The sequence below is a fragment of the Tenrec ecaudatus genome, chromosome 14 (genome assembly GCF_050624435.1).
Source record: "Tenrec ecaudatus isolate mTenEca1 chromosome 14, mTenEca1.hap1, whole genome shotgun sequence".
NCBI lineage: Eukaryota > Metazoa > Chordata > Mammalia > Afrosoricida > Tenrecidae > Tenrec > Tenrec ecaudatus.
The window spans coordinates 39444900-39471717 of record NC_134543.1 but is presented as its reverse complement, the minus strand read 5'-3'; the positions used below and the strand labels follow the sequence as shown (position 1 = coordinate 39471717).

General features: G+C 39.5%; 1 protein-coding gene across 7 annotated transcripts in view; it reads left to right on the top strand.

Annotated features, from left to right (window-relative positions):
• FUT8 (fucosyltransferase 8) overlaps nucleotides 1–26818 on the top strand; it is a 286681-nt gene that overhangs the window by 8703 nt on the left and 251160 nt on the right. For 2 of the 7 annotated variants that reach the window (XM_075532151.1, XM_075532153.1), the window contains exon 2: nucleotides 2760–2820. The exons of the other annotated variants lie outside the window; for them this stretch is intronic. The gene's annotated coding sequence lies outside the window, so the exon portion shown is untranslated. The remainder of the gene's footprint in view (nucleotides 1–2759; nucleotides 2821–26818) is intronic. 7 annotated transcript variants of the gene reach the window in all.

The window sequence follows — 26818 nt, the reverse complement described above, 5'->3', positions numbered from 1 at the left end:
TGATGTCCAGAGCGAGGTTTGTATCAGTCGCCATTTCACCTTTTTCGAAAGGAGAAAACCACTCATACACTTGAGTTTTTCCTATAACACTGCCCTTGTAAAGTGTGTTCAACATCACAACAGTTTCTGTGGTGTTTTTCCCAAGCAGGAAACAAAATTTCACAGCCTCACACTGTTCTCTTAAATTGGCCATCACAAAAAAAAAACAAACAAAAAAAAAACGAGATTTGAGCGAAACAGCTTTTACGAAAAAGTCCACTGTGAGCAGAGAGAACGTTCCCAGGCGATGCCACAGTGTGCACCAACTCAGAGAATTGCTTGATGCTCGCCTAGCAGGAAAAACACGTTCTATGAGAGCTCCGCTCCACCCAGCGCAATTCCATTTTTGGGGTGGGGAGTTACCTCGTTTTAGGAGAAAAGACCAGTCAGTCTTTGGAGAAACATATCATGCTTGCTAATGTAGGGAGTCAGTGGCAAAAAGGAAGATCCTCAGTGGTGGATTGACACAGTGTCTGCAACAAAGGGATAATCAGACATGGCAACCGTTGTGGAGATGATACCAAAAGAAGCCGAACTCACTGACATCGAGTCAGTGCTGACCCCTCATCACACCCTGTGGGTTTCCAAAACGCTGTTTATGGAAGTAGAAAGTCCAGTCTTTCTCCCAAGGAGCTGCTAGTGATTTCAAACCACCGAACATGTGGACCAATGTGTAACCACCACAGGACTAGGCAATGTGTTCTGTTGATCATAAAGTTGCGTAGGTCATAACTGCCTTTACGGCACTTAACATCATTTGTCACGTCATGACTGTTCCTAGAATTGATCAAATATGGTGTTTTTTCCTCATGTATTTTAGCCCATGGGGATCTACTGAGAGTCCCTGAAGCCACTTAAAGGGGAAGGAGATTGTATGTATAAGGTGTGAGCAGGCAATTTTCTGTTTTAGAGTATCTGACTACAAATAATTATAGGATATCTTTTTACCTGGTTTGTGTATATCATTTAGTAACATGTAAAAACATTCATTTATAGAATTATTAAACTATAATAATAGCAATTTTCTCCACTGTAGGCAATACTATTTCCAAGTTTGAGTCATTCATTGTTAAAAGTTCATAAGGTAAATGTGTGTGTTTGATGATTAAGGCCATAATCATTTGGAATCTGACTGATTCATTCTCCAGCCTATACCTGCATCTGAAGGAGAAATATCATCAGTAGAGATTGTGTTATAATTTTTAAGTCTTGTGTTCTTTGAATAAGTACTTAATGTATTCAGTTACCAAATGTCAAAAGATTATAAAATTGAGAAAACCTCTTCTTTAAAATTAGAGGCTAAACCACATAAACAATTTGCTTTCTTTTTATAACTTTTGATTTTTCTCTCTAAAGTTTAATGTAACTCTAGGGCTTAGAAAGATAGTAGTTGAAATTCTTGAAGGTCAAAGGTTCTTTCTTATCTTTGGTAAAGTGAGCCTCAGCAATGTGAGAAATTTAGCTTTCTTGTGTAATCTTGAGTGCCATCTCTGGTAAATTATAGATATTTGGACCTCAACTAATTAAAACAGTTAATGCATAAAACTTTATTTTTAAACTTCAGAGAGGTTTTGACCTAATAAAAGTTTAGATCTTCAGAAAAGGAACTCTAGTGTCACACTGGATTAAGCTTTGGGCTGTTAACCAAAAGGTCAATGGTTCACACCCACCAACTGTTATGTGGAAGAAAGATGAGACGATTTGCTTTTATGAGGACTTTTAGCTTCCCAGAAAGTCTCTGGGCAGATCCACTGTTATTCTATAGGGTGTCTTTGAGTTGAAACCATCAAGAAAGTTTCCTCTTCTAAGGAGAAAACATTAGAAAGAGGAGCCCTGGCAAGAAGTTGGTAAAGTGCTTACCTGCTAACCCACCAGTCATCTGTGAGAAAATGTGAGTTACTTTTGTAAAGGCTTGTTGTTTTTGAACACATTGGAAAGTGAGTGCTTGCAGATGTAGTTAGGTTAAAATTTCATACCGTATCACTCGACCTCCCTTTTGACCCACTTTAAATTTGTTCTAATCTTTAATATTTTCTGCCCTCTTTTTGGTTGAGCTTTGTCTTGGGTTTGTTTCAGTATTGTTGTTGGGTTTTTTTCTCTGTATGTTTTCCTGTATATAAAATCTAGGATAGTTATAGAGACAGTAGCTAGACGAATCGTTACTGAGAGGTAAGGCAGGGGAGTTTGGGGAAATGAGGAGCTAGTAACAATGAGTATAAGAAAGAAAAATCTGCACTAACATTGATTGCGGTGATGATTTCTAAACTTTAAAATATGCTTGAACTATTGTATTATATATGCATTATATGTTAACCAAACTATTAAAATAACTACACCCCCCTCAAAAAAAAGATAGTGATAATTGAGTCAATTCTAACTCATGGTTGTCCTGTGTACCACAGAGCAAACCACGGCTCAGGCCTGCACTTCCTGATAATCATTCTGTGTTTGAGCCCATTGGTGTATCTCCTGTTACACTGAGGTCGTCCTCCTTTTAGATGCCCCTCTACTTTCCTGTAAAGATTACAGCCTTGAAAACCCTGTGGGGCATTTCTACTGTGACCTGCAGGACCTCCACAGGACAGAATCATCAACAGCCACAGGCTGTACTTCAGAAGTAGCAGCTTATTACCTCTCGTGTTTTATAAATTTCATAGAATGAGAGAGAATGCTATGTATAGTTTGTAGGTAACCAAAAGATTACTGTGGTCTTAATGCAGGGTTAACTGAAGAAATATATACCTACTAAGGATGGACCGAGGAGCGCTGGTGGCATCGTAGGTAAGTACTTGGCTGCTAACTGAAAGACTAGCAGTTCAAAGCTGCCAGCAGCCCTAAAGGAGAAAAGACGTGCTCAGTTGCTCCCATACAGACTAGCAAATCCTGCGGGGGAAGTTCTACTAGAAAACCCTGTGGGACTGTTTCGTATGTGTCTTATGAGCTAGAATCCACTTGATAGCGGACAAGAAGAATGTAACACAAAATAAACTATAAAATCTGCTAATGTTCAATTAGGAATGACTAATAAAAGAGTGCAGTATTTAAGGGGTTCTCACTGGTGCAAATGGTTAATAAACAGCAAAATCACTGCCACTGAGTTGAGTCCGACTCCTAACAGCCCAGTAGGACCGAGTGGAACTGCTCCTGGGTTCCCCCCAGCCCCCAACAGTTTTATTGGAAAATGATCTACATATCATACAATCCAATAGTTTAGTTACATCAAGAAGCGTGGTATAGTCATCGTAACCTGTTTTAGAATGTTTTCTTCGTCTTATACTTATTAGCTATCCATTTCCCCCCAACTTCCCCTGTCATACCCCCTCAAGGGACCTATTACTGTCCCTATAGATTTACCTATCCTGGATTTCATACACAGAAAAGCATTAAAAAACAATAGCAACCACAAAAGATTTCACACGAATAATAAATAGAAAAACAGAAAATATGAAAAACTAGAGCAAATTTAAATGGATCACAAGGAAGATCAACTAATAGGGTGCTAAATTTTAAGCTCACTGCATCTTCAACAGTCCTTTCCAATGCGATCTGCATGTTAGAAGGCTGTTCACATCCCTGGTCCACGGTCAGAGGGGATTCCTCAGGGGCTTAATCCACATGGATTTCCCTTCACTTTTTAAAAACACCGAAACAGCTTTAATATGGGTCTAAAACAACAGTTCTCAACCTGTGGGTCGCAACCCCTGTGATAAAGTAGCAACGAAAATAATTGTATGGTTTAGGGTCACCGCAACATGAGGAACTGTATTCAAGGGTCACAGGATTAGGAAGGCTGAGAACCACTGGTCTAAAAGGAGATCAAATGATAAAATATGAGTTTTCCCTAACGACATCTGCCATAATTGATTTTACAGTGCCCTTTGTCTGATAACAGTACTAGTCACATCCCTCAACTATGATCGGAGGGGCTTCTCCGGAGGCTGAATCCATGTGTGGACCCTGCAAATGGATTTTGGACTTCCACTGTCATCCACAGCCTTCTGCAAATCAGGTGTTCACTAAGCTTTGATGCCTGTTCCTCCTTTAGATTAGAATTCTTTTCTTTACAATCCTTGAATCACACAGGCTGCTGTGCTTCCTTCTTGTGGACTTGGTTGATACTGCTTAGATGGCTGCTTGGTTGAAAACAAGCCTTTAAAACCCCAGATGCTATTCTTTCTGATATCCAGGCACCATCTCGTTTGTTCTCCACACTTTGCTGCTGCAGCCTCCATGTTGTCACTGATCTCTTCATGAGGTCCAGCATCAAGCAGGGCAATCCTGGGGGTTTTTGAAACTAAATTTTTCTTTCTTTTAAAAAAAATCATTTTTTGGGGGCTCATACAACTCTTATCACCATCCATCCGTCCATCCATGTGTCAAGCACATTTGTACATTTGTTGCCATCATCATTTCCAAAACATTTTCTTTCTACTTGAGCCCTTCGTATCAGCTCCTCATTTTCCCCTTCCCTCCCCCCTCCCTCATAAACCCTTGATAATTTATAAATTATTATTTTTTCATGTTTTACACTGACTGATGTCTGCCTTCACCCACTTTTCTGTTGTCCGTCCCCTAGGGAGGGGGTTATATATCGATCATTGTGATTGGTTCTCCCTTTATCCCCCCAACCATCCCCTGACCCTCTTTGCTACTCTCAATATCGGTCTTTAAGGGTTTGTCTTTCCTGGGTTCCCTGTGCTTCCAGTTCTTATCTGTACCTGTGTACATGCTCTGATCTAGCCGGATTTATAAGGTAGAGTTGGGGCCATGATAGTGGGGGGTGGAGGAAGCATTTAAGAACTAGAGGAAAGTTGTATATTTCCTCAGTGCTCTACTGCTCCCTGACTGGCTCTTCTCTTCCTTGTGATACCTCTGTAAGGGGATGTTCAATTGTCTACAGAAGGGCTTTGGGTCTCCACTCTGCACTCCCCCCTATTTACAATGATAAGATTTTTTTGTTCTGGGTCTTTGATGCCTGATACCTGATTCCATGGACACCTCGTGGTCACACAGGCTGGTGTACTTCTTCCATGTGGGCTTTATTGCTTCTGAGCTAGATGGTCACTTGTTTATCTTCAAACCTTTAAGACCCCAGGTGCTTTATCTTTTGATAGCCAGGCACCATCAGCTTTCTTCACCACAATTGCTTATGCACCCATTTTGTCATCAGGAAGGTGAGCATCACGGGATGCCAGGTTATTAGAACAAAGTGTTCTTGCGTTGAGAGAGTACTTGAGTAGAGGCCCAGTGTTCATCTGTTACCTTAATATTAAACCTATAAATATATGTACATAGATCTATTTCCCTATCATTATATATAAATGTATTTACATATGTACATGCTTGTATTTAGACTCCTGTAAATGCCCTTTGCCTCCTAGTTCTTTCCTCTATTTCCTTTTACTTTACCCTTCGGCCTTCATTCAGGTTTCCATAATTCCTCTCGGTTACATTGCCCTTGATCAAGCCCTACCAGGCAACCTATATCCTCCTCACCATTGATTTTGGGTCACTTGTTATTCCCTTGTCCCTGGGTTTGTTAACATCCACTTACTTTTTCTCACCTCCCCCTCTCCTCTGTTCATCCCCCCACCCCAACCATTGGTCTGTTGTTTTCACCTCTGGATTGTTTATCCCACCTATCTTATCTTGATAGACATGCAGAAACAATAGTAAGCATAAAAATAAGACAGCAAAACAAAGCAACAAAATAAAAAACAACTACAACGACAAAAAAATAGTTCAAGGTCTGTTTGTTGACCTTTAGGAGTGTTTTCTAGTTGAGTCTGATTGGATGCCACACCCTGGCCCCACAGTTTATTTTTGGTATTCATTCCTTTGCTCCCCTTGCTGCTCTGTTGCACACTCTTAGTGTTTCGCCCCGGTGGAGACTAAATTTTACTGAGAGTAGGAAGCCTCATCTTTCTTCTGTGGAGTGGCTGGTGGTTTAGAACTGCTGACCTGGCAGTTGGCAGCCCAACACATACCCACTATGTTGCCAGGACTTTGATTATTGCAAATCATTTGCAATTAGAATATACCTAGAGGTTTCTCAAAAAGAAAAGTCACAGCCCTGGATGCTCCAGTGGCGCTATTGATTAGCGTGGGGTGCTTATAGAAATTCACAGGCTTAACAACTCCATGGGCAGTTCTCCTGGACACACATGGGATTGCCATGAGTCTGAATCTACTCTATGGCTACCAACAGTGTGTATTTAAGGAGTCCCAGGGTGCTCTTCAAGGGTTGGTCAGTTTGAGCTCACCCAGTGTTTTCTAAAGAAAGTTCTGGTGATTTACTTCGGAGTAATCAGCCATTGAGCACGGTTCTGTGCCAGACCTCGGGCTGCCATGGGTCAGAGCTGACGCTCAGGTAGCTAGTCATATTATTGTTTATAATGGAAAGAAGCCAAAATTCTGCTTTGGAATAATTTGCTAGACCCGATGAAGGAGCTACTCTGTATTTGTTTTACTGAGTCCTACCTACAGTAATACAAGTTCTTCTCAAAAGGAAATCCTCACAACTAAGTGAAGAAGAGGAAGGCCCTCCACTAGACAGTTCCGCAGCGGCTGCGATGAAGGGCTCAGACATTAGGACAATTGCAAGGGATGGTGGAGGGCTGGGTGGTGTTTCATTCTGTGGGGAGTAGGGTCGCCCTGAGACATAATCAACTTGACGACACGTAACAGCAATAAGAATTTTTTTAATAGGACCACATGCAGGCTTCCCTCTTGTTCCCTCCTGTCACTTTCTGTTTCTATGGAAAAATGTAGGGTTGCAAGGTGGCAATTCTGAGAGGGGAAAAAAAGCAATCCAAAGTTAGGGTAAAAAGCTACTTAGTGTTTTAGTGCCAGGAGTTGAATTGGTTCAATGTCAGTGCCTATGTGTCTTTGAGTGTTTTAGTGATCCTCCTTATAATATAATTTCCTTAGCGCTCTTAGAGCTGAAAGCTAGAGCCCGAGTTCATTATTAAATTGTAATAGTTTTATTGAGGTATAATTTATACATAATACGATTTATAGTTCAAGTTTTAGAATTTAGGTAGGTGTTTAGCACTCATCACAGTCCAGCTTTAGTGCTTTTATCACCCCCAAAAGCTCTCTCTTACCAGTCGCCGTCAATCTCTGCTCTTAGCCCTGGCCTATCACTGATCTTCTCTTTGTCTCTATTTTTAGAAATTTGACATTTAATGGAATTATACAACATGTAATCTTTTGTACCTGGCTTCTTTCACCTAGCATAATCCTGTTAGTAGTTTGAAGGGATGGATAAAGTGAGAGCTTTGAATTCAGAATCATCAGACTTAGATATGGTGATGGCTGTGCCATCTACTGAGTAAACCTGAATCAGCCCTTTCATTTCTGGGCCTTTCCTTTTTCCATAAAATGGAATATTTTGATATTCTTTTATTCTAATTTTCACAGTTAGTTAGATGTTCACAGACATTTTTAAACTATGATGCACTTTAATTGTTCTCCTTAAAATTTTTTTCTGTGTAGGTCTTAACAGGTATTTCAATTATAGATCAATTTGGGGCAGTCTCGAAGAGTCAAGATGAGTGCATGTGTATGAGGATGAGGACAATCTTAAATGCTGAGTTAATGTCATGGTTTCTGAAGAGATTGAAAACAAAGTTGAGTCATTTTCTGCGGTGGAGTTTCAAAAATGATTGAAATTGTGTATGATTATGAAGATAAGACAAAAGCAGTGTTTTTTAATTTTAAGTTTTTGTTTGGGAAGTAGAAGGTTGAGTGTGGGGCGGTTTTTAGTGTAAATTTGAACCACATTGGGCTCAAGACAACCAAGTTTGAAGTTAGACTGTTTTTCTAAGAACAAAGTGAGATGTATGGCAACTGTTGGGAATATGGCCTTAGGATTCATCAGGAGGCAAAGCTAATGGGTGATAAACTAGGAAAACAAATATATATAAGTAGGGAATTAGAAAGTAAATGTAGTATGTCTATACATATGTGAATGTTTGTAACAGGAATAGAACTGTAAAAGGAGTAGGCGATTAGCAGGTATATCTGATGAATAATGGATATTTTCAATACACTACAAGAAAAGATAAGTTGTTGAATACAAACTAGTTAAATTAAAAATGAGAATGCTGTAACTACTTCTGGTATGCAATAATTAGACTTTGAAGTCTTCAAGGCAATCTGTATTAGCCATAATGATAGAAAATAATGGCTATAACGTGACTTAACTTCTTGTTTTTGTCTAACATACTGGAATGTATGAGTAGCCACCCACAAAGCAGACACTGGAGGAAGGAACGTAGCTATAAATATAGCTTAAGGATGCTGCCATTCCACCTGCATTAGAAAAGTGGTTTCATGCTTGGCAGTAGCATTTTTTTGTTTCAAAGTGGTGTTTCTCATTTAGGTGAACCATTATTATAATAGCTAAATGGACCTCCGGTTCAAACTTATCTATATTTTATGAATGAATACTTGTTACTTTTGGCAATATTTTAAAGATTGGGTTAAGGCTTTAAAGCAGTTCCAAAACTTGAATTCCAAAGCTGTTCTAAGGATAAATGTTGAGCTTTCTGAGGTGACTAGTTTAAAAAAATATATATACAGTCATATTTATTTTAACAATCCCCATTGTATATGTAATAGATATAAATTCCACACATGTGAAATGTTTAATTGGGAAATTTTCAACTTAAAATAAAAATGACACTTTATAACTTCTGAAGCTTCAAAATGTTGAAGACTCTCCTTATTTATTCATTTTTCCTAGAGAACTTAAATGAGTAGCTATCATTTCTTTTGTACGTGTCAGAAGATACATCCAAAAAAAGATACATCTATTTCTAAGTTTAGAACTTTTATTCTCTACATAATTATCTCAGTTACCTCTCAAAAAACAGTTGTTAAGGATTTCTTGAGTAATTAAATACTATTTTGATGTTTTATCAAAACGTGGTTGTCAACTGTCCTAATGCTGCGACCCTTTCATACAGTTCCTTACGTGGTGGTGACTCATTCCTCATGTTGTGGTGATGCCACAACCATCAAATTATTTTCGTTGCTACTTCATCACTGTCATTTTGCTACTGTGATGAATTGGGAGACCCCTGTGAAAGGGTCGTTCGACCCCCAAAGGGGATATGACCCACAGGTTGAGAACCACTATATCAAAGCAAGACTAGTACCACATGGAAGCAGTAAGAAAGATGCAAACTTTTGTAATCTGAAAGAATAGATGGGAACAATGGACAAGAACAGTATTATTACTTATTTATAGTAGAATAATAATCAGATAAAGTCAACTAAAGAATCTGCACCTATTGAGTTAATAGAAAATAAGGGCCATCAATTAGAAGGCCATCTCTAAAATACTTGCTTAAGATTGGTTGGCAATTCTTCTCGAATTGGTTTCTTACAGGAACTTGTCTCAGACAGTATACTGGTCTCTGTGTAGGCTGTTTCACGTACTAGCTGCGTTTTTGAAAAGATTAAACAAATTTTGAGCACATAACAGAAGGGTCTTTAGCTTTGCTTTTCTCCATGTTTCTAAATTCCCAAGCCCTTTCTCATATGGTGTCAAAAATCTGTTCTTGAGTTTCTCCTGGCTACTTGTTTTAATTTTCAGACCTGTTATGATATACTTGTGCAAGAAACCTGTGATTGCAGGAACTTGATGGCCTTTCTGTTTTTCCAGGTGTGGCAAGTTTTCTGCCTTTGACAAGGGTGCAGCCTTACCGCATTTCTATCACTTTTTAGTGGGAAGTATTTTTTTACCCTTCTCTCAGAGTTTTCCACTTTACATAGTTTCCCGTTTTCACAAATGCACTGCATAGATACACTTATTAACTCCTTTTCCAATTTTTATTTTATTATCTCCTACCATCCAATGGCCTTTACAATAAAGCCCCTTTTCTTTCTTCTTCTACCTGACCCCCTTCTGTTAGACAGCAGTCTGAGAAAACAATGAATACCTGTTACTGTAGTTTTACTACTTGCGTTTTCACTAGACTTATTTCCACCAGTGGCATTCTAAATAGCAACAAAGGCATTCTTCGGTCTTAATTAATTTTCTCAGTTCTTCATGTTTGACACTGAACCTTTTTTCTTTCTCCCTTGCCCTTTTAGTTTTTAAAGCTATTTCTCCTGTAGATTCTAGCTACTCCTCTTTTCGGTTCCAAGGTCATCTTGTTTCTCAAGTGTTTGTCTTATATGTTTTTCTTTCTCCAGATTCTTTTCCTTGGAATGTTTCCTGTTCTTTGCCTTTAGAAGCTACCCTTTAAAGTGGCCTCGTACATTATAAATGCCTGAGCTTCACTTTCTAACCCGAGATGTCCATTGATTGTCAGCTCAAACACCATGTCAAGCTCAGCATCATTCTTAACATGCCCACATTGGAATTGATTTTCTTTTCCTAAAATGTATTATTCTTTCTGACTTTTCTTTTTTTAATGTAATGGCTTTTCCTCCATTATATAGACTCGAGTTCAGAGTCATCTTTGTGTTCTTCATCAAATCCTTTCACTTGTTAAACTCTAAATTTTGTTATGAGAGTGTCTACTTCACTCGTTCTCTTATTTTATTTTTACTGCATCAGTTTGAATTCTATAAACACATACTCATGATTTGGTTGTTGCTGTGACAGAGGGAGGGTAGGATAAGGCAGTTTTACTAGGGTGCGACACGTAGGAGAGGCTATATTGAGAGGAGGTGACTAATCTTAGCACAAAAATGACGTAGACCCCATTTCAGGCAAACAAACTAAAGAAAGACTAATACGTCTTTATTCTATGAAGTTCATCATATGTTGTGACGCATAAGATTTTTGTTTTAATTCTTACTGCTATTACATGCATTTCTTATTTATATATGTTATTAAACCTTTTTCAGAGATTATACATGTCCCAGAATGAGCGTGTAAAGCCAAACTGACTATGATAGGTAGGAAATGTGTAGTGGTTACGTGTTGGGCTGCGATGCACAAGGTCAGCATTTAGAAACCATCAATAGCTCCATGGGAGAAAGACTGGGCTTTCTGTTCCTGTGAACAGTTACAGCCTCGGAAACCCACAGGGGCTTGCTATGAGTCAGCATGACTTGATGGCAGTCAGTTTGATTTTGAACTATGACAGTTTTAGTGTCAACTTGGCTGGTCTAGGATTCTTATTTTGGTAGTTGGAACCTGCTTCATGTGATCAGTGGTAGTTACATAATCTCGTGTCAATTTGAGAGGATTATGAGTAAAAGGGTGGAGTCTGGCCTGTTAATCGATACATAACGAATGAGGCCTCCGTGTGGGCATGACCTTCTCCTGAGCATCCTGGGAACTCCTGTATTTTCCCCCTTGGAGACTCGCTACTGACAAGGCTCACTCCCTGATATGATGCTCTACTGACAAGACACATGGCACTACGCTGATAGACCCCGTGTGCTGGCAACTGGTGAAGCCACGTGGGGACCCCTGCCAGCGCTGAGATGCTTACTGTGCCACTGGATTCACAAGACTTTCCACCAACTGGCCTGTGATCGTCCTGCATTCAGGACTTTATAGAGTGATATTGGACATATGGGCTAATATCAGACTTACGGACTTGATCTGGACTGGGCTGGGATGTTTTCGTAATGTACAATTACCCATTATATAAAACTCTCTCTTATGCACATAGGAGTTTCTATGGATTTGTTTCTCTAGTTAGCCCAGACTGACAGATGATGTGTTACAATGTGATGAACTCTGATGAGCCTTTCTGTGAGCAGCCCAGCAGGTGTGGGAAGATTAGGGTGGAGTGCTGCTACCTCTTTTATTAGGTAGCAGCTCTGTTGCAATTGGAAGGAAGTTTGATCAGCGGTATGTCCTATTCCTATATAAGCTGATGTACGGAAGCACATTCTCATCTTGCTGGTCCAGTTTTTGCATCTGGCTGATAGAGCCGCCATATTGCTTGTCAATCTTGGATTCATTTGACTCTGCAGTCATGAACCTGACTTATTACCTGGTTTGTCTTCCTTCTTCCTGATTTGTCGGCCCATGCAGCTATGAAAGTCAGGAACAGTCACAAGCCTGTCTTGCTGAACTTGGATTCATCTGTTTCTGCTTCTACTAACCTTTGGTGTTCCTTCTTCTTGCATTGTTTTCCTGATTCCTGATATGTCAGCCCCAGAATTGAGTCAGGAAAAGCCTCCAGCTTAACATTTGACCCATGGTCTTGAACTAGACTGGACTGAACTGATTTTACAATGGGGTGAGCCAATTTCTTAATACACTCTTTTATGTGTATGTATATATATGTATGTTTATATATAGCTGTGTATAAACATTAAGACAAGAAAAAATATATATCACTCGCTTTTCCTTCTCTAAAAATGCAGCCTAATACATTTGGTACCAGGAGTATATCTAGAGACAATTTATAAGAATACTGTGGTGGTGGTTAGCTTAGAGTTCAGCCTATCAGTCAGGTGGTGGTAGCCTGGTGATGCCTCCTTGGGTTTGTGGCCTTTTTAGAGGAGAGATGCTTGGAACTTTTCTCCCTTCCTCTGGCCCTTTGCCTTCTTCCCTGCTAGCACTCTGTCTGCCTCCGGGGCCGACCCCATGTGGGCTGCCAACTTGGAGGGCTGTCGGCACTGTGCCATGTTCCCACTGATCTTGTATCTGTGCAACTCTCTACCCACGGCTGATGATCTACCTGCTTTCCGCTTCTTGTTCTCCATTATCCACCTGCAGCCATATGATTCTGAAGAGGACCCTGGCCAGCATCAGACCTATGGACTTGAATTGGACTGGTCTGGGATGATGTCCTGATATAAAATTACCTCTTGTTATAAAGTTCATCTTTATATCTATATCTATATATCAATAATTGGTTTCATTTCTTTAGAAAACTCAGCTTAACAGAGATGAGTTTTCTAAATTGGTCTGATTAGGCCTCAAGGCACAGCGAGCGCTGCCGCTGTTCGCATGGTAAGTGTGCACTGTGGGTAAAGAGGATGCTGGTACTCTATGGCATGAGACAGCAGTGCCAATACCCAAAATATCACCACTAGTCGAGACGTTAGGCTCTGGGTGACCATTTGTTGAATATTTTTTGACAATCTTGTCAGAATGAGAAGTATGGGAATATTGGTTGGTTGATATTATGTACAATTTAAAAACTGATAAAGGAAATAAGTTTTGGAATCTCTGATTTAGAAAATGCATGTGAGCTTCATTTATGTTGTCATGTATGTATCATTGTTGAGTAGTAATTAGTGGTATGGGATATACATTATTTTATTTATTCATTCGCCTGCTGAAAAGTACTTAGTCTGTTTTTAGTTTTGGCAAGGATTAATAAAGCTTCTAAATATTTGCACACAGGTATTTGAGACTGTGAATTCATCTCACTTGTGTGAATTCTTAGGAGCGGCGTTGTTGGGTCATATGCTGTTTGCTCGGTTAGAGGAAACTGCCAGAGTGGCACTTCCACAGCAGCGCTGTCATTTTGCATTCCCGCCAGCAATCCACGAGGGCTCCGGGTGCTCTGCATCTTCCCCAGCACTTGATATCTTTAAAAGCTTAGTTCTTTCAATAGGTTTATTATAGTATTTCATCGTGGGTTTAATTTGCATTCTCATCATGAGTAATGATGTTGAGTACACTGTATGTGCTTTGAAGTACCTCACCCCCTTTTAAATCATTCTGAGCACATTTACCTGCCTCAAGAAAGGAAAAGATTGCTGTAATTTTTACCCCTGAAACAGAACAGGAAATGGCCTCGACAAGACCTTTCAAAGTCTTGACAAATATTTGGTTTCTAATTGCTACAGTGTTCAACTTAAGGAGATACCATTACATTACCCCCTCCAAGAAAACAAAAACAAAAATTTTACTTTGCACTTGTATGATGTACTGATTCTTCCTAAGTATTTATAGCCACTATCAAGAATATCAATGATTAGATTCCATGAAAATTTGAGTACTATTAAATCATGTTTTCTCAAATCTTTTTCACTCTTTCTCTAAAATGAACTTTTGTCCAAGAGCACATTTTAAAGAAACGTCTTACATGCAGGATAGTATGTCTGATGAATTGCACAGAAAAGCTTATTTCAGATACTTACCTCTGCTATTTATTCCTTCTGTGACCTTGGGCATCTTATCTAGCCTCTTTGGGCCGTTTCTTTAGTGGCTGATAATATCTCCCTTTTGCAGATGTGGTGAGAATTATCAACAATATACATATTATACCTGATAAGGAATAGATCTCAAATTGCAATTGCGTTTACTTCTGTTTCTCACCATTTCATAGTGAGCATAACAAGCAAACAAAATCTTCGAGTTCCAGCGAAGCAGAGGAAAAAGGACTTTGTGCGTGTGTGTATCTAATATTGTAACACTGATGAAGTAATAGAGAACTGAGAATTTTATTGACCTCAGTTGTTTATTATTTTTATGCCTTTTCTAATTTTAAACCATGCAGGAACCCCTGGCTTTGTCTAAGCAGGTATTTCCTGGTCCGTGTACAGGGTCCACATGAATACAGTGAAGAGTTCTGGAATTGCCATTCTTTGCAATGTTGTCCATAGTTTGTTATGATGCACATAATTGAATTGCCTTCGCATTGTCAGTTAAAACACAAGCATCTTTCTGATATTTCATGCTTTGAGACAGGATTCATTGATATCAGCAGTAATATTCCTCATCTCAACATCCTCTTTTGAATCTAGCTTGAATTTCTTACAGTTCTCTGTCAATGTATTGCTGCCACTGTTCTTAATGATCTTCTGCAACATTTTACTTAAATGTGCTATTTATGATATTGTTCCATAATGTCTGGATTCTGCTGGGTCAACTTTCTTTGGAATGTACACAAACACAAATCTCTTCCAGTCAGTTTCCAGGTAGTGGTCTTCCAAATTTTTTAATGTAGATGAGAGTGCTTCCAGTGTGCCTAGTTGAAACAGCGCAGGTGGTATTCGGTCAAGTCCTGGAGGAGTTGTGTTCCTTGCCAACATCTTCACTTCAGGTTGGACTTCTTTCAGTACCGTTAGTTCTTTATTTTATCCTGTACTTGAAATGGCTAAACACCAACCAATTCATGTTGATCAGTGACTGTGTGTGTTCCTTCCATCTTCTTTTGGCGCTTTCTGCATTGCTCAGCATCCTGCCTACGGAATCCTTCAGTATTTCAAAGTCAGCCTTGAGTTTTCCTTCGGTTCTTTCATCTTCAGAAATGTGGTGCTTGTTCTTCCCTTTGGTTTTCTAATTCGAGGTCTTTTCGTATTTCATTTTAGTGGTTTGCTTTCCAATTTGAAAACAGTTACTGTTTGAGTAACTGATGAGATTACAAAACTAATCATGTCCGACACCTTACTTCATCCTTCTAATAAGCCTGTTGATTTGGTCTTCCATGTTGCCAGCAGTTCCACCTTTTATAGATTGGGTGGGTTTTTTCTTCATTTGACTTTGTGGAGGAGAGAATTTGAAGGGCCGCGGGAATTTATTTGCTTCTTCGAAGCATTTGCTGATAGCACAGATCTTGTGACTCAGACCCTTCATGTAGATGCTGCCATATTTACCAAGAGATCGTGCAGTCGAAGTGTTATCTGTCAGGGCAATATGCTTCATACTGATTTTGCCGAAACCGTGCTTGTAGGTTGGTTCATTCATGGACTTCAATTTTGGATACCCTCATGCACTGTATGGTTCCAGAATCCTCAGCATGTTCACCGAAGCCTTGTTGAGCTTAGCAAAGGTGCCACTGAAGATCTGGAGAAGGCGAAGAAGCTGCAACACTTTCTGAACCTTTGGGTTCACAGTATGGATACCCCTGATAACAAATGACCGCTTGGATTCTTCACTTACATAGAAATTGCCAGCGTTTCTTGCCATTCTAGTTTCAGTTGTGTATATTTGCCGATATTCCCTGTGATTGTGCTTAGTTTTTTTCTTAGATAAGCTTCCTCCTTGCCTTTTGAAGCATCTTTTAGGCAAACTTCTTTCTCAGTAGCTCGGTCTTTAGTTCTGCAAAATACCTTTGCTTTTCCTGAGTGTCTCTGGAACAGTAGGGACCTTATTTTTTTTTCCCCTTGCAAAATCCTCCATGGTTCCAGCTGGCTTTAAAAAAAAGAAAAGGCTACTTTGTCTTTTTAAGCTGTTCTTTGAAATTTTCTTTTCAACTCTTTAAATTGCCATTTTAAAATAGCCACTATTCTACATTGGGGGTCACGTTTCAGAGTTTTCTTTTTTTCTGACTTCCACTTTGGTCTTTTCTTTCGTTCCTGTCTTGTTAGTGACCTTTTGCTTTCCTCATGTACAGTGCTCATCATATCACCCCACAAATACTCTGGCCTTCAGTTATTAGTATTCAGTGTGCAATCTCTTCTTCAGATGTGTTTGCATTCAAATCATCACTAAGTATCAGTATATCTTGAGTCATTGTATGATCAATTTCATACTGCAGAATTCTTGAGTTTCTTCATCATTAACTTTAGTGGTTGATGTGTAAAACTTAATAGTTGTAAAACAAATTTAATAGTTGTATTAACTGGTATTTCTTATTTCATAGGCTGTACTTAGAAGTAGAATCCACTACTCATCTCTCAATTTGTTGCTAGAGTATGGATATTATCTTATTACATGCAACATTGTATTTCAAGGTATAGATCTTGAAATATTTTTGATGATAAGTGTAACACCATTCCTTATCAGTTTGTTATTCCTGGCATAGTAAACCATGTAATTGTCTGATTCAAAACAACCAATATCAGTCCATTTTAACTCACTAGTATCTAGAATGTAAATCTTTATGCATTCCATTTCATTTTTGTCAGTTTAAAATTTCAAAGATTAATATTTCTTACATTCAATGTTCTGGTTACTAAAAAAAATGTTTGAGTTGTTTCTTCTCATGTTGCATCATGCCTCCCTTAGTCAATGAAGTCCTGAAAGTTTTGCTCCATCCAAGTCTTTTAAGATTGAGTCCACCTTCATCCCCTTACAGAGGGGTCACAAGGAAATGATGAGCCAGTCAGGATGCAGTATAGCACTGAGGAAACATACAACTTTCCTCTAGTTCCTTAATCTCCCCTCGTCCCCCATGATCATAACTCCAACTCTACCTTAAAAATCTGGCTAGATCAGAGCATTTACACAGGTACAGATAAGAGCTGGAAACACGGAATCCAGGACAGATAACCCCCTCAGGACCAATAATGAGAGTAGTGATACCAGCAGGGTAAGGGAAAGGTGGGTGGGGGGAAGGGGGAACCAATCATAATGATCTACATATAACCCCTTCCCAGGATGACAGACTACAGAAAAGTGGGGGAAGGTAGACATCAGACAGTGTAATACATGAAAAAATAATAATAATATATAAATTATCAAGGGTTAATGAGGGAGGGAGGGAAAAATGAGCTGATACCAAGGGCTCAAGTAGAAAGAAAATATTTTGAAAATGATGACAGCAACAAATTACAAATGTGCTTGACGCAGTGGATGGGTGGATGGATTGCGATAAGAGTTGTACGATCCTCCAATAAAATGATTAAAAGAAAAAGATTGAGTCCATCCTGAAAAGGCAGATTTTTCCTAGTCACATTTCAGGTTTCTTTTAACTGGTGTGACTCTCATCTTTTGGCACTATAAATGACAGTGCTTAACTGCTATTCCTAAGGATTTCAGGAGCTAATTTTCAGAAGGGTTTGCTTGTTTTTACTCCTTCCTATTCTGTCTTAATCTGGCAGCTCTACTGAAACCTGTCCACCATGGGAGATATGGCACATAGCTTTTATGTCACCTTGTACTTGTGTAGGGCTGGAGTCCAACCTGTTAATCAGGTCACAGCCTCTTGGGAGGTATAGCTTTTTTAATAAGAGAGATTTGAGGGACCCCCTTCCCCCTCTCTCTCTGCCTCCTTGCCCTCCCCGCTTGCCATGACTCTGTGTCTGCCTCCAGGGGTGGCCTCATGTGGGCTACTGACCCTGGCAACCAAGGGGTTGTTGGTGCCACATGACTCTGCACCCACTTGACTGTGATCTCTACATCCCATTTCACTTTTCTGTGTCGTCATCCTGTAGCTCCGTTAGTGCAAAGAGGGCCCTGGATAGCAGTGGACTTGAGTTGGGCTGGGCTGGGATGCCTTGATATACAGTTCTTTCTTACACGTATCTGAGTGTCACTGGTTTTGCTTCTCTAGACAACCCTAATACAGTGAGAGATAAGTGGTGGATTCTATTTCTTAGTACAGCTTGTGAAAAATGGAAACCGGTGTAAGGTGGTAATCTGTCAGAGAAGGCCATTTCACACATTTCCCACCAATAGCGAACAATAGAAAAGTGCTAAGACCTCACTGTCAGAGGAGGAAAACTTGGGAGAAACAAAGCAGAAGAACAAAGCAGCCCCATTGAGTTCTTGCTTTTGTAGGTTATATATGTGAGGGGGTATCCCAAAAAAGCTGAATTTTTTTCAAAACTATGTATTTAAAATCTATTTACAAAACAATCATCACCTTCAAAGTACTCTACATTATACTTAACACATTTGTCAAATCTATGATTCCATTCTTGAAAACAGTTTTCAAACTCATCTGTTTGGATTGCTGACAGCACCTCCCTCATTTTTTCCTTCACCTCTTCTATATTTTTAAATCGCTGTCCTTTCATGTCCCTCTTCATTTGTGGAAACAAAAAGAAGCCACACTGTGGTAGTCTGGGTAGACTAGAGAAACACATTCATAGGCACTCATGTGCATAAGAAAGAGCTTTATATAAAGAGTAATTGTACATTAAGAAAACATCCCAGCACAGTACAGATCAAGTCCATAAGTCTGATATTAACCTATATGCCCCATACCAATCTATAAAGTCCTTTTCAGACTCACAAAACACATGCAATGATGCTGAATGCAGGGAGGTCACAGACCAGTGGGTGGGAAGTCTTTTGAATCCAGTGGGGTTGTAAGCATCTCAGTGCTGACAGGGGTCTCCACATGGCTTCTCTAGCTCAGGAAACTAGTGTATCTCCATGTATCTTGTCAGCTGCAGTGTCTCCCAGGGAGGCAGCATGTGTCCAACCTCAAGCAAGCTATTTATCTCCTTAGATGACTTGAGGTCATCAAGCTGCCACCTGATTGACAGGCTAAACTTCACCCTATTCACTCTTTATTCTCCCCAAATGACAACAGATTATATAACTACTACAGGTACGGAGCCAGGTCAGGTGAGTCAGGTGTATGGGGCAAGAGAAGCATGCAGTTTTTTCCCCAAAAGCTGGTGTACTGAGATGGTTGCATAAGGAGGTATATTGTCATGGGGGCAAAACCAGTCCCCTGTCACGCATCAGGCCTCTTTTAGTCACACACTGTTATGCTATCTTTTCAGAACCTCTAAATAGAAATTTTGATTAACAGGCTGACCTGGTGGAAGAAATTCCAAGTGCACTATCCTCCTTACATCAGAAAAACAAATGGACATCAGATTTTTAAGGGTACCCTTTATATGTATATCTCCAAAACTATTGAAAGCAGAAAACACACACCCACACACAATTTCATTGCCCAAATTTAAACCAAACCCAGGGCCATCCAGTGGTTTCTGATTCTCAGCAACTCTGTCAGAGTGTCATTGCCTCATAGGGCTGTCAAGCCTATACTCTTTCCAGTAGTAGACTGCCACACTTTTCCTTGGGGAGCAGCTTTGGATTTGAACTGTCAACCATTGAGTGCATATGAGTACAGCAGCTGTACTCATATCCACTGGGCCCCCAGAGATGGAAACACCTTCAGTGTCTTATTTCTAGATAAGTGTGTATGCACCTGCAGTAGGATCTTGTTGTTATGAAGTGCCTTCACTTAGGTAGCTCTTAGCTAGTCCTGTTTTGAGTGTGTTCCAACCTGAGCAGTTCACATTCCAGTGCTGTATCAGACAGTGTTGTGCGATCTGTAAAGTTTTCATTGGTTAGTTACCATCTATACTCTAGTATAAGCCAACCTGAATATCAGCCGAGGCACCTAATTTTACCATAAAAATTGCATTAAAATGGGCTGACAAGCTCAGCTTTACACGAGTATATATGGTATTTTCAAAACTTGGTAGCCAGATCCTTCTTCCTAGTTTGTTTTAGACTAGAAGTCTCATTGACACTTGTTTCTGGGAGATTCTGCTGGTGTGTGAAGTAACCAGTCCCCTAGCTTCCAGCATCACAGTAACATATACCACAGTACAACAAACTGATCTACTAGTGATGATCGATCGGAACGTTGGTCAGTTATAAAGAAAAGTGACGTCTTGATGGTGGCAACAACACGAATGGACCTTGAACATGTCATCTATATGAAGTAAGTCAATAAAAAAGACGGGCATTACGCGACTTCACTGTAATGAAAGCTCCAGGATAGGCCAGTGTACGGAGGCCAACGTTTATTAGTGCTTGCCGGGGGCAAAGGGGTTGTGCTTAGGTGCCATTGAGCCAGTTCCAACTCAGTGACCCTGTGCCCAACAGAACGATACACTGCCCACTCCAGCACCATCCTCATAGTCACTGTTAGGCTAGAGCCAACTCTTGTAGCCTTGTGTGGCAGTCCATCTCCTTGACAGTCTTTTTTTTTGCTTTCCCTCTACATTATCAAGCGCACTATCATTTTCCAGGAGCTGGTCTCTCCTTTTAACATATCCATGCCCAAAGTATGTGAGATGAAGCCTCACCATTTTTTTGTTGAAAACACTATTAGATTTTATTTGTGTTAATGGCATCAGAGATCATAGGTGTGTGTATATTTAAATACTTAAAAAATAATTTTATTGGGGGCTTGTACAACTCTCATCACAATCCACATATACACCCACTGTCAAGCACACTTATACATTTGTTGCCATTACCATTCCCAAAACATTCACTTTCCACTATCCTAAATACTTTTATTGGGGGCTCTTACATCTCTTATCACAAGCCATACATTCGTTGTGTCAAGCACATTTGCGCATATGCTGCCATCATCATTTTCAAAGCATTCTCTTCCCACTTGAGCCCCTGATATTAGCTCCCCATTTCTCCCCCTCCCCCCGCCAGCCCTCCCTCCCTTTCTCCCTCCTTCCCTCCCTCCCTTCTGGACCCTTGATAAATTTTAGATTATTATTTTCATATCTTACATCATTCTCTGTTACCTCTCACCCATTTTTTTGTTGTTCATCCCCCGGGAGGGAGTTAGCGGTTGATCAATTACCAATTACCAATTACCCCTTTCTCCCCCCACCCTCCCCTAATCCTTCTAGTATCCCTACTCTCCTTGTTGCCCCTGAGGGGTTTATCTATCCTGGATTCCCTGTATTGTGGGCTCTTACCTGTAGCAGTGTGCATGTTCTGGTCTAATCTGATTTATAAGGTAGAATTAAGGTCATAATAGTGGGAGGAAGGAAGCACCAAAGAGTTAGAGGAAAGTTGTGTGTTTCTTCAGTGCTCAATTGTCGACAGATGGGCATTGGGTCTCTACTTCATGTTTACTACCCCCCTCCCCCAATTAACATTGGGTATGATTTTGTTCTGGATCTTAGATGGCTGATACCTGATCCCATCAGCATCTCATGATCACACAGGATGGTGTGCTTCTTCCATGAAACCTCACTATTCTTTAAGTAGTATTTTGGCTGTACCTCTTTCAAGACGGATTTGTTTATTCTTTTGTCAGTCCATAGAATTGTCAGCATTCTTCATCAACACCATAATTCAAATGCATCAGTTCTTTTTCGGTCTCCAAACTTTCACATATGAGGGGATTGAAAATATCATAGCTTGGGCCGGGTGGACCTTAATCCTTGCTCATCAACACTGTAAATAAGGTTTGTGCTGCAGATTTGCCCAATGCTCTGTCATTAGATTACTTGTTTGCTGCTTCCATGAGCATTCATTGTGGATTTAAGTAAGATGAAATCTTTGACAGCTTTAATCTTTTCTCTGTTTGTCATGATGTTATCAATTGGTCCAGTCATGAGGATTGTGGTTTTCTGTACACAGAGTTGTAATTTTATTGAAGGCTGCAATCCTTGATCTGTATCAGCAAGTGCTTCAGTTCCTTCTACCTTCAGCAAGCAAGGTTGTGTCATCTGCATGGCACAGGTTATTAATTGTAAGTTTCCTTTAATTCTGATGCCTCCATCTTCATATGGTCTAGTTTCCTTGATTATTTGCTTAGCCTACATATTGAGTAAGTACAATGAGAGGATATAAATTTGCATACCTCTCCTGATTTTAAACCATGCATCAATCCTTTGTTCTGTTCAAATGACCGTCTTTGATCAGCGTACAATATACGTGTGAGCACAACGAAGTGTGTGGCATTCCCCTTCTCTTGCGTGCTATCCATAGTTTGTTATGACCCACATAGTCAGAATCCTTTGCGCAATGTATGAAAAACAAGTCGACGTCTTCTTTGTCTTTCTGGTTTCTATCAAAGTTCATGTGATTTCAGCAATTATATCCCTTGTTCCACATTCTCTTCATAAAGAGTTAGTCTGGGAAGTTCTACCCCATCTTATAAGGTCCCTATGAGTGACATCGAGTCAATGGCGGTGAGTTTAGGCTATTTTTTAGTAAACACTTTGATTTGACTTAATATTTTTCCTGGAACATAATAGGAGTTCAAGAAATATTTATTAACTAAATACCAGGATGTGAATATCAATATGTTGCTGTTAGTCTCCATCAAGTCACTTTTAACTCATGGAAGTCCTATATGAGTCAATAGAATGGTGTCCCACAGGGGTTTCAAGGCTGTGAGCATTCAGAAGTCAATTTCTATGTCTGCCTTTAGAGGTGCCTCAGTTTGGGTTTGATCGCCAGTTTTTCAGTTAATTGTTGAGTCTGCTTATTAATCTCTTGCGCCACTCAGTAACTCAGTCCTTGGACCCTTAACTTGCTACCCTACCCTTTAAACCCAGACCTGCCTCCTCCCCTGACCCAGTCCCTGGCTCTTAGGAACTCAGTAAATGTAGTGAAGTAAATAGGAATCATGGTCTTTGATATCAGACCTCACTCTACAAGATAGAAGTCACTTTATTTAACATTTATTTTTCTCTCTCTAGAAGTGGTTAATGACTAGTACGTAGGTTTGTTATTATAAGCTTTAAGTGAACTATTTAAAAATTAATTGGTATAGCAGCAGGTAAATGGTACATGCTTAATAGAAGATACCAAAATTATACCCAGGTTTGATTCCTACCTATTGGTCAGGAAGTTTGTATATTGTTATGATGACGAACAGATCTTAATAGACAAGAAGAAAGGCCTGGTGATCCACTTTTGAAAAAGAAGTCAGTGAAAACCTTATGGATCACTAGTCCAGGTCTGCTGTGCATTGGGACCAATTTAAAAGGTAGTTTTCAGCAACAAATAATCATTATATCGGTCGTCCCTGGTATGAGATCTATTTGAGTTATGAGGAGCCACATTTTTTTGTACATCCATCTTACATAGAATGTTGCTGTGCACAATTTCCTGATGTTATCATTCTCCAATGTTCACTGCAGATATTCAAAGATGGAATTTTTAAAGATACTGATAATCAAGGACAATACTGGGAAAGAAAAGAGGTATTTAACTTATGTCAAAACCAGAACCCTCTTGTAAATCAGAGACTACCTGTACTGCTATTGTTGAGTTTATATATTTTCTTCAACTGATTGCATAATTATGTTTAACTTAATCATCAATTGAAATCCAAATGCATGCAGTATATACTAACTGCTGGGGGAATCAGCCTGGTAGCAGGCTAGGTAATAAGTAACTAATTTAGCAGTAAAGATTTCCTGTCACAAAAAAATATAGAAATACTAGTTGTGTGTATTAATAATTTAAGCCAGAATGCTTACCAAACTGGATGTTAAGCATTGTATTTATAGTTTTATGCTTCCCAGGTGGAAATAGGTAGAAGGAAAAAAAAGGAAAATAAAGATGTTTTTTATATACTAAATTTACTTCTGATATAATCTTTGATTTATGAATATCCTACATTTAAATGCACTGAAGAATGGAAATTGCCAGTGTTGGAAGTCCTCTTGAGTTTGTCTCTTATTCCATTTTAAGCACTTGGGAAGTGAATGATAGGTATGTCGGTGGATGTCATCTCTGGGTGATGGTACAGAATATGCAATGAGCGCCACTAGTTTAACTTGGGATTCTGCTGCTGAAGCTCTGCCTCTGTGCCACGCTGCCATAGGGGTCAGGGATACCTCCACACACTCACAACCTGGGAGCTAATTGAATTCCTGCAGTCGCAATTTGGAGCTTAGAATATGGATCCACAAACTAAGACCAACAGACATGAGCGCGCGCGCACACACACACACACACACACACACACGTCTATTCCTATTGTTATAAATGGTAGCTATGTATCATTGATAAATGAATCTCTTTTACTAAATATAGACTGGCCTGGGGATTGAGCACTTATTTATAGCATGTCTTTTTTGGAAAGCCCACTCTAAAGTTTTGGAACAGGCTGTTCATACATAGTAGCCCGCTTGTTTTGCATGTGAGGGCCGCATTGCTTGCCATGTGACTTACAAAATGTTTGGATGTTTACTCGTTTGTAATTATCAGGAATTATTTAATTGATTCTGGGGTTAAGCTATGTACCACATAATTTACACTTCATAGTGAGACTGATACTGTAGATATGTATATTTTTGATGTTTTGTTAGTGAATGATTAGATCTGTATAACATGGGAGCATATGGTTTTAGCCCTGTCTTTTTTTCACTAGATTTGTTTCTTTGATGTGAAACAGAAATGATATTTACAGGGTTGCAATGATATTTTAAGAGTTTTTGTTGTTGTTGTTGTTGTATCATTTTATTGGGGGCTCATACAACTCTTTTCACAATCCATACATGCATCCATTGTATCAAGCACATTTGTACATTTGTTGCCCTCATCATTCTCAAACATTTGCTTTCTACTTGGTGCCCTTGGTATCAGCTGCTCATTTTCCCCCGCTACCTACCCACTCCCCTCTCCTTCATGAAACCTTGATAATTTATAAATTATTATTATTTCATCATATCTTACACTGTCCTACGGCTCCCTTCACCCACTTTTCCATTGTCTATCCCTCAAGGAGGTGGTTATATGTAGATCTTTATAATCGGTTACCTCTTTCTACCCTCCTCTCTCCACACTCCCCCCCCCCCACCCTCCTGCATCGCCACTTTTACCACTGGCTCAGGAGAGAAGGGATCATCTCTCCTGGATTCCCTGTGTTTCCAGTTCCTATCTGTACCAGTGTACATCCTCCAGTCCAGCTGGATTTGTAAGGGAGAATTGGGATCATGATAGTGGGGTGGGGTGGAGAGAGGAAGCATTTAAGAACTAGAGGAAGGTTTTATGTTTCATCATTGCTACACTTCACCCTGATTGACTCATCTCCTCCCTGTGACCCATCTGTAACGGGATGTCCAGTTGCCTACAGATGGGCTTTGGGTCCCCAGAGGAGTCTTTTCTGATATTAATTTCTTTTGTTCTCCTGTCTTTTAATGCCATGTCCATTTTTTCAAGGATGATGTTTTGAGGCTATACCACAACTTTTCTGATCTATCATGGTGTTCACTGAGTCAGATCTGGTTGTTTTTAAATCATTTTATTGGGTGCTCTTACAACTCTTATAATATTCCATGCATCAATTGTATTAAGCTTATTTGTACATCTGTTGCCATCATCATTTCCAAAACATTTTGTACTTGAGCCCTTGGTATAAGCTCCTCTCCCCCCCCTGTAAATCCTTGATCAATTAATTATCTATTATTATTATTTCATATCTTCACATTGTCCATTGTCTCCCTTCACCCACATTTCTGTTATTTGTCCCCATTTGGGGAGGGGTGCTATATATCCAACCTTGTGATGGCTTCCCCTTTCAGATCTATTTTCAGGATGGTTCCTAGGTTCAGGTAGAATATGCTCAAGGTAATATTTTGACTGTCTTGGATTAGTTTTAATTTTCTTCAGATTCAACTAGAAGATGAGCAATTCATGGTCTGTCACATTGGCTCCCTGCCCTTGGTCTGAATTACATTACTGAACTTCTCCATCATATGTTTTCACAGATGTAGTTGATTTAATATCTCTGTGTATTTCATCTGGTGAAGGCCACATGTATAGAAACCATTTATGTTGCCGATAAAAGGTATTTGCAATGAAGAAGTTGTAATTGTCATAGATACCACTGCGCTGGTACCCATTCATAAGTGACCCTATGTATAACAGAACGAAGCACCTCCCGATCCTGTGCCACATTGACAATTGTGTTTATGTCTGTGCCTATTGCTGCAGCTACCGTGTCAATCTATCTTGTGTGATGGTTTTCCTCTCTCACTGCCCCTTGACTTACCAAACACGATATACTTCCTCTCATGACCACATGTCCAAACGATGTGAGATGAGGTGAATATCACATGCAAGTATGTGAATATCACATGTAAGTAAAATGTTACTAAAGGTAATTCAAAAATGATTGCAGCAATATATCAACAGTATATCAGCTGCCAAAAATTTAAACCCAATTTTGAAGAGGATATGAAAAAGGTATGTCACATCAACTGGTTCTTGTCTGAAAGTATAGAATTCTAAAGTGATATTTACTTATGCTTTCTTTTCTATACAGAAGAATTTGACTATGTGAATCACAACAAATTATGAATAACATTGCAAAGAATAGGAATCCCAGAGCACTTGAGCTCTTGCAGAGCTCATAGGAAAACCCAAGGCAGCCTGTGGAGGGAAGCATACTTTATAATTTAAAATCAGAATAGGTATGTTTCAAGGTTGTAG